Source organism: Mus pahari, chromosome 15, assembly GCF_900095145.1.
Source record: "Mus pahari chromosome 15, PAHARI_EIJ_v1.1, whole genome shotgun sequence".
NCBI classification, from domain to species: Eukaryota; Metazoa; Chordata; class Mammalia; order Rodentia; family Muridae; genus Mus; species Mus pahari.
The window spans coordinates 80,914,068-80,921,704 of NC_034604.1; positions in this window are offsets into that span (position 1 = coordinate 80,914,068).

Below are 7,637 nucleotides of genomic sequence, written 5' to 3' on the forward strand. Positions count from 1 at the left end.
TGGATTGATCTTTAAATGAACTAATGAGGTTTTCTCAGAATAAATTTCTGAGCACAGTTGCTAGTGTGGGAAATATTTCATCCAAAGAAGTAAAAATATCAATAGCAATAAAGAGACTTGTCTTTTTCTCCCCCAAAGAAGTCAATGTAAACCATAAGCAGTGATTTATCGTACCACTTTTTACAGAAAATCTCTGCCAAGTAGAAATAATTACACTTGGCCTGCATATTTTACTGCCATTTAAGTGATCAACCACACATGAAACAATCTTAGCACTCATAAGTAACATATTTTTAACATTTTCATACATTTTACTTGAATGAAATCTCACACTTGAAATTATCATATCAAAAGATATTTAAAACACACAAAACAATAGGAATATTTACAGTTGTGACATCTTCGAAACATTTTGCCCACTATGCTGTGGCCTATCAAATTGGTATTTCTGTGTGCCTATGATATTTTTAGAGAATATAAACTTGCTGTAAATGTATAGATTTCACTATCTTCACATTTATTTAGTATCTTTTTGTTTATAAGGATCTAATTTAGTTCTTCAAGTGATCCATCCAAATCAATTTTATACCATCATGTTTCTCCAATGGATTCTGATTTTTCTAAGGTGCACTTTCTGAAGATCAGAGTCCCAAGAGATTTGTGATACTGGGTTCCCTTGGATTCATTCTTACCTTGATGATTCACACTTAAATACTTTAGGTAGGGTAGGGATCCTCATTTTTCATTTTGCCTTCATAATTCAAAAATAAACTATATTTTCCTTTCTTTCATTCTTTTTATATAAAAAACACAGGCATTGTATTCTGTACTTGATCATGGCCCTTTTAAATCTCACCCCAAATCCACCCCCAATTCCATACCCACACAATTTTGTGTCTTCTTCATTTTGTGACCTCATTGAATTCCACTGATGCAACCTATAAACTTAGAGTAATATGGCCATATACTGGGACATGTTAGACATATCAGGTGTTATGCCTTTAAAAAATTCTCTCTATAAGCAGCCATCAATTACCAATAGCTCCTCAGAAGTATGGCTTAGTGTCCAGCTCTCCTCTCCATGCTTGGACTTTATCTGGCTAGAGCTTGTATAGAATTTTGTACACATTGTGATAACTGCCATGAGCTCCTATATGCAAGGGCCCTCTTCTGTATGGAAGACAATTTCCTTAGAGACATCCACCACCTATATCTCTTACAATCTTTCTGTATCCTCTACCACAGTGATTTCTGAGCATTAGGAAGAGAAGAGATTGATATAGTCATCCCATTTATTGCCAAGCACTCCATGGTCATGGATTCTCTTCACCTTGATCAGTTGTGGTCAAGGTGGTCTCTGTGTTAATTGTAATCTACTGAAAAAGAAGTTTATTTGAAAAGATTTGGGAGATGAACTAATTTATAGATAAAATGGCAAGTCAGTGGGAGTCTATTTGGTAGGAGGTTCTCCTCTTGAGCCTATGACCTATATCTCCCACATATTCTTGGCACCATTGGGTTCTAGGTATGAGTTGCATCCTGAGCCATCCTGAGATATAATCAAAGTACCATGTGTTGGTCCCATGATACTTCTACTACTGTTGCACCAGTGGACATACCTTTCTAAGTTGGTTATTGTTATAGGTTAAAAGGCTCATAGCTGGAGAACATAGATGATGATTTTTCTTCTCTGGGAGCATGAATAGTACATTTCAGGGCTATGAAATCTAGCTAATAGAGACAAAGCTTCAGGTCAACACTAGCTTCATTTTCCCATATTTTATGGTTCATATGCAATCTCTTCCATAATAATCTATTTTAGTCTTTTCTTAATTTTTTCATTGGTAAAACTATAAACTCCAAGAGGTGACTCTAAGAGGCAGTTGACATGCCATGGCAGACTTCACTCACAAGACTCAGTGAGCAACACAAACTGTCTTAGTCAGAGTTTCTATTCCTGTACAAACATCATGACCAACAAGCAAGTTGGGGGGGAAAGGGTTTATTCAGCTTACACCTCCATTCTGCTGTCCATCACCAAAGGAAGTCAGGACTGGAACTCAAGCAGGTCAGNAAGCAGGAGCTGATGCAGAGGCCATGGAGGGATGTTATTTACTGGCTTCCCCTGGCTTGCTCAGCTTGCTTGCTTATAAAACCCAGGACTACCAGCCCAGAGATGGTCCCACCCACAAGGGTCCCTCCCCACTTGATCACTAATTGGTAAAATGCCCCACAGCTGGATCTCATGGAGGCACTTCCCCACCTGAACTCCTTTCCCTGTGATAACTTCAGCCTGTGTCAAGCTGACACACAAAACCAGCCAATACTGAAACTAAATTTTATGGGAAAAGAAAAAAAATAAAAATAAAAAAACTTGTTGTTGGGTGGGAAAGGATGAGCGAGTAATCATGAAAGGAACTGGGCAGGTAAGTATATGTGTTCAAAAGACATCGCATCAAATTCTCAAGTAATTAAGAAATATATTATTTAATAAAGAAAATGGGTGATATACAGCAGTTGCATCAGCAAATCACCTAGCCTAACATTGGTCACAGCTCAAAAAGCTGCATGCCTGGAACTCTAGTTGGGCAGCTTAACTCACAAGTCTCCTCCTCTCCAGAAACAGTTTAATAATCCTATGATCAATGATCCTGGGAAAAGTGTGAATCTTTTAAGTGGCATGAGCTTTCTGAGCCAGTAAATTTAGTAAATTTCCTAAATCTTAGGAACTTCCTTCTCCTTCCAGGAGTATAAGTTTCAATTAAAAAGAAATGACTATGTAATATGTGTCCTCAAACAATTCAGATAAAAAGAATGAGGCCATAGAGATGGATGAAGATGGAGAAGATCCTTGAACTCTTTAAACATACATTTCATTTAGGAATTAGTCAAGATTAGTTAATGGTGAGGCACTTGCTACAGAAGCTAAACATGATGAATTTATACACATATACAAACATACTCATGTAAAATACACACACAAATTTAGAGCTCACACACACGCACACACACGCACACACACGTACACACACACACACACACACAACTTTTTTCTTCCCACTCATTCAAAGCACCATATGGAAGACAGAAATTTAAAGTTCTCTTCTCTGAAGGAAACTAGAGAATGGGAGAAATTATTTTTTGGCTATACATCAGACTGAAACTACATAAAGAACTAAAAATAAGTAAATAAATAAAAACAAAACAACCAGTAAATAGGCTACAATTATGAAGGGTTCTCAAAATAGGAAATACAAACAGCTAATAAACATTTTTATAAATGTTCAACATCATTAATTATCAAAGAAATTAAAATTAAAACTACTTTAAGATTTCATCTCACACTAATCAGAATGATTATCATCAAGAAATCAAACGATTTGTTGTTCGCTTGGCAACTTGCTTCTTTTTATTTTTTCTTAGTTATGAAAGAAATCTTTATGATCCATGTAATATAAACATGGGTAAAATGGACCCAACTGCACATATTAAATTGTCTGGTATTTAAAGTGAGTTTTTTAAATAAACTTTTTGTAATTCTGAAAGAAAGAAATCAAATTATAACAAATGTTTATTAGTATATGAGAAAAGGGAAAGTCTTGTTCACCACTGGTAGGATTGCAAACTGATGACATCACTATGGAAATCAGACATTCCTCAGAAAGCTAGAAACAAGATTATCATATGACCCTGTTCCATTCCTGGACTTATACCCAAATGACTCTAGATTCCACTATCCCCAACCTCTGCCTAGAATTTAACTATGGGATACCTATATCTGCTCCTATCAGTTGCTGGATGAAGCCTCTCTAATGATGATTTGGAGAGGCACCAATCTATGAGGATTGGTGACTATAATTAGGAATCATTTCATTGACTTTTTTGGCCAGTTGTGTTTGGTTCTATCCTAGATTTCTGAGCTCCTGGTTCCTAGACATCCAGACGTGTCATATGGGGGCTCCCTCTGATGGCATGGGTCTCAAATTGGACAAGTCATTGATCAGCCACTCCCACAAGTTCTGTGCTGTCTTTGATCCAACACATCTTGCAGGTAGCCCAAATTATAGGTCAAAAGTTTTACGAGTGGGTTAATGTCCCAATTCCACCACTGGAAGCCTTGCCTGGTTACAGAAGATGGCTGGTTCAGGCTCTATATCCCCATTACTAAGAATCTCCCCTAAGGTCACCTTCATAGATTCCAGTGAGTTTCCATTGCACTAGGTTTCCATATCACCCACCCCCAGTGCTTCCCAATTCTAGTCATCTTTCCCAGTATACTCTCCCTCCATCCTCCCCCTATACCTGATCCCCTGATCCCTCCTGTTCTCATCTGTCCCCAGTCTACCTGCAAAATCTATTCTATTTCCCCTTCCCAGAGAGAGCCATGCACACCTCCTCCTGCCCCTTTAGCCTTTATTTTTACTTATTCCCTCTATGTCTGTGGATTGTAACATAATTATCATTTATTTAATAGCTAATATCCACTTATAAGTGAGTATATTCCATTTTTGTCTTTCTGGCTCTGGTTTACCTCACTCAGAATGATTTTTTTTCCTAGTTCTATCCACTTGCCTGTAAATTTTATGATGTTGTTTTTTTAACAGCTGAGTAGCACTCCATTGTGTAAATGTACCACATTTTCTCAATCCACTTTTCAGCTGAGGACCATCTAGTCTAGAGAGATGGCTCAGTTATTAAAGGCTAGGCTGACAACCAAAAACCATGTACGTTTTAAAAAGCATTCTTTTTTTGTCAAGTTTGTTTCAACACTGAAGAAGAAGTGCCAAGGAAGCAATTAGACATGTATATTTATACTCTAGATACTATAGTAAAATATGAGGAACTAAGAATGTAGAAAGTCCCTGATGCCTTGCTGTGAGCAGTATAATCTAGCAGAGAAGATTCTTAAGGAATAGAAAACTCAAATATCAAGGCATGATACACCCAAGTATTTAGTGATCACAAAATTAATGGTGGTGAAAAAGCCAAAGATTGCTGACTCAGCTTGCTTTGTTTCCTGCCTCTTCAAACACACACACACACACACACACACACACACACACACACACACACACACACACTTGACCCTTTTCTGGCCACTCAAACTATGTAGTGCATACAAATTGATCAAAGCCCTGCTTTTTGCCTTACTTCCTTTTCATGCCTCCACTTTGAATGTCTCCAACAATTTGCCTTCCGTTTTTCTCCATCATGTAACTATAAGATATTGACAAAATGAATCAGTTGTTTCTCCTGAGGGTCATGGTTATTACCTGATGATTCCTGACTGTGTTTTTAGTGAGGGCAAGTTTCAAGGTCCTCTAAATCTCTTACTAACTCCTATCTCAAAATCCTTTTTTACCTTTCTCCTACCTCAGAAAGATTCCAGTAGACATGAACTGCTTTGATTTCCTTCCATTATTAAATTGATTATATGAGTTCATGTGTCTATCTTTATATTTACTTTCATCATTCTACAAAGACAATCCTATTCTGTTCAGTTATTCATCTTTCATTCCTCTTACTCTTTTTCAATGAAACCCATCCTACCATCCTCTACTTCTTTTCAACAGTTCATATTTCCCCATAAAATTTTTACTCTCCTTTTTTTAAACTGCTACCTTTTTACCCTCCTCTCTTCTCTCACCATATCCTGACTAAATATACTTTAAATATCAGCCTACATCCTACATCTCAATTTCCTTTTCACTCCTTGCCCTATTCAACTCTAGCTCCTATTTTTGTGATTCTCATGAAATTACATCCAGGAGAGCACTTCTTATCCATTCCAGCATGTAAGTTTCCTGCTATGTTTGACTTTATTTCTTGCTCAGAATTTTATGATGGTTCACTAATAGACTGGCTTTCTTTTGTCCTTTAGTATTTCCTTTTGTGCTGTGCCTGGGTTCTGCCTTTGGGCCTACCCTTTTTCCTCTCTGTATTCTTCTTTCTGGATTATATTATACACTCTTTATTAATGATCACATATTCAGTGAAAGTACCCAGCTCTAATCTTTTATTGCTGGTTTCTTTTGAGATTTCCACATTCTAGACAAATTATCAGCTACATAGAAAGCATAAACATAAGCTAGACTCAATAAAATGTCTATTTTCTTGATAGTCTTAAACTTTGAATATTCTTTAACATGTTTTAGGCTTAACTAATAATTAATCCAGAGCTCATCTGCGAAGATATGATCTGAACAATTTAAGAAAGCAACATATATATCACCCAAGTCCCCAAAGGTCGTCCTCATAGTTTTCATATTCTTGACTTTGGCATCAGTTTTAAATAACTTGGCAAGTTTTACTTAACCACAAAGGCAGTTGTAAGGTGTCCTTTGTGTGGAAAAAATGGGGCATCTCCAAAGATGGTTCTGATTAATAACTTGGCAGCATGGAAAAGTAAAGGGCACAGGAGCAGAGAGGAAAACGACAATAAATGCCAAGTCCTGTTTTTTCTTTTTTTGTCCGTTTTGTTTTTTCTGATAAGAATTCTCTGTAGAAGTCAAGACATTTCTCAAAAAAGGAAATAGCCCCAATGGCCAAGCTTCTGAGAGTGCTGTGGTATAGTGTGTCTGAATGGTCTTCTATGCTGTGATACTGAGATGTTGCTGTGGGACAACCTACAAGCACAAAACGACTTCATTCTATCAACTAGTTCAAACTTAGATGGGGTGTCTAAGTAGGGTAACTGCACCAAGAAAGTGAGAATACCAAACTGTTTCTACCACACTAAGAAAATGCAATGAAAATTCAAGGGAATGTGCAAAATTACTAGCAGTAGCATCAATTCATGAACTGTGTATGTCTACCTTGGAAGAGTTCTTTGGTGATATAGAAAATGGTGGTGAAATATGGGTTAAGTTTTGACTTCTGGTCTAAAGTGGTAGGATATGAGAAAGTCATCACTGTTTATAAAATGCCTTAAAATAGAACAAGATTGGTTTAGGAAATGATAGTAGTAGGTTTTCCTCTAGGGTCAATGACCTCTCTACCCACAGTTATTTAGCAAGGTTGACAATACCAAGCATGATTTCTTTGCTATTGATCAGAGAAATTAACTCCAAATTAGCTTTTGGTTGCCTACAAGATAAAAGTGTCACTGTTGCAAGACTGGAAATATCTTTCCAGGTCTCAACAACTGGTTAGCGCTATTGGCTGTTTTTTCTCCTTTGGCAGCTAATATACCATCCTTCCAATATGAAGAGAACCAGTACTCAGGGAAGAAAGTTTCCAGACCAGGTCCAGCTCAGTTCCTACAAGTTCTGTTAAAGGATTTCTAGTCCTCAACAACAGGGTCTTACTTTCATGTGTTGGGATACAGCCAACAGCAATACAATAACAAACATTGCTTTGTAAAATCTCTCAGACTGACTAGCAATTCAAATCTGTCTGACCAGAAATATATGTGGAATTATGGGTAAGTAGACCAACCCTTTAGTATTTAGGATCAGTGATTCAAGACAGCTTGAACAAATCCCACTTTGGACCATTAAGTCCAGAGCCCTATGAGTAAATACCTATACATTAGTTATTTAGAGGAATGTACTGTGGAGATCTGAACAATGAGTAACAAGAGGCTACATGATGCAAGCCCCCGAACTCCGACAGGCAGAGACAGGGGGGGGGGGGGG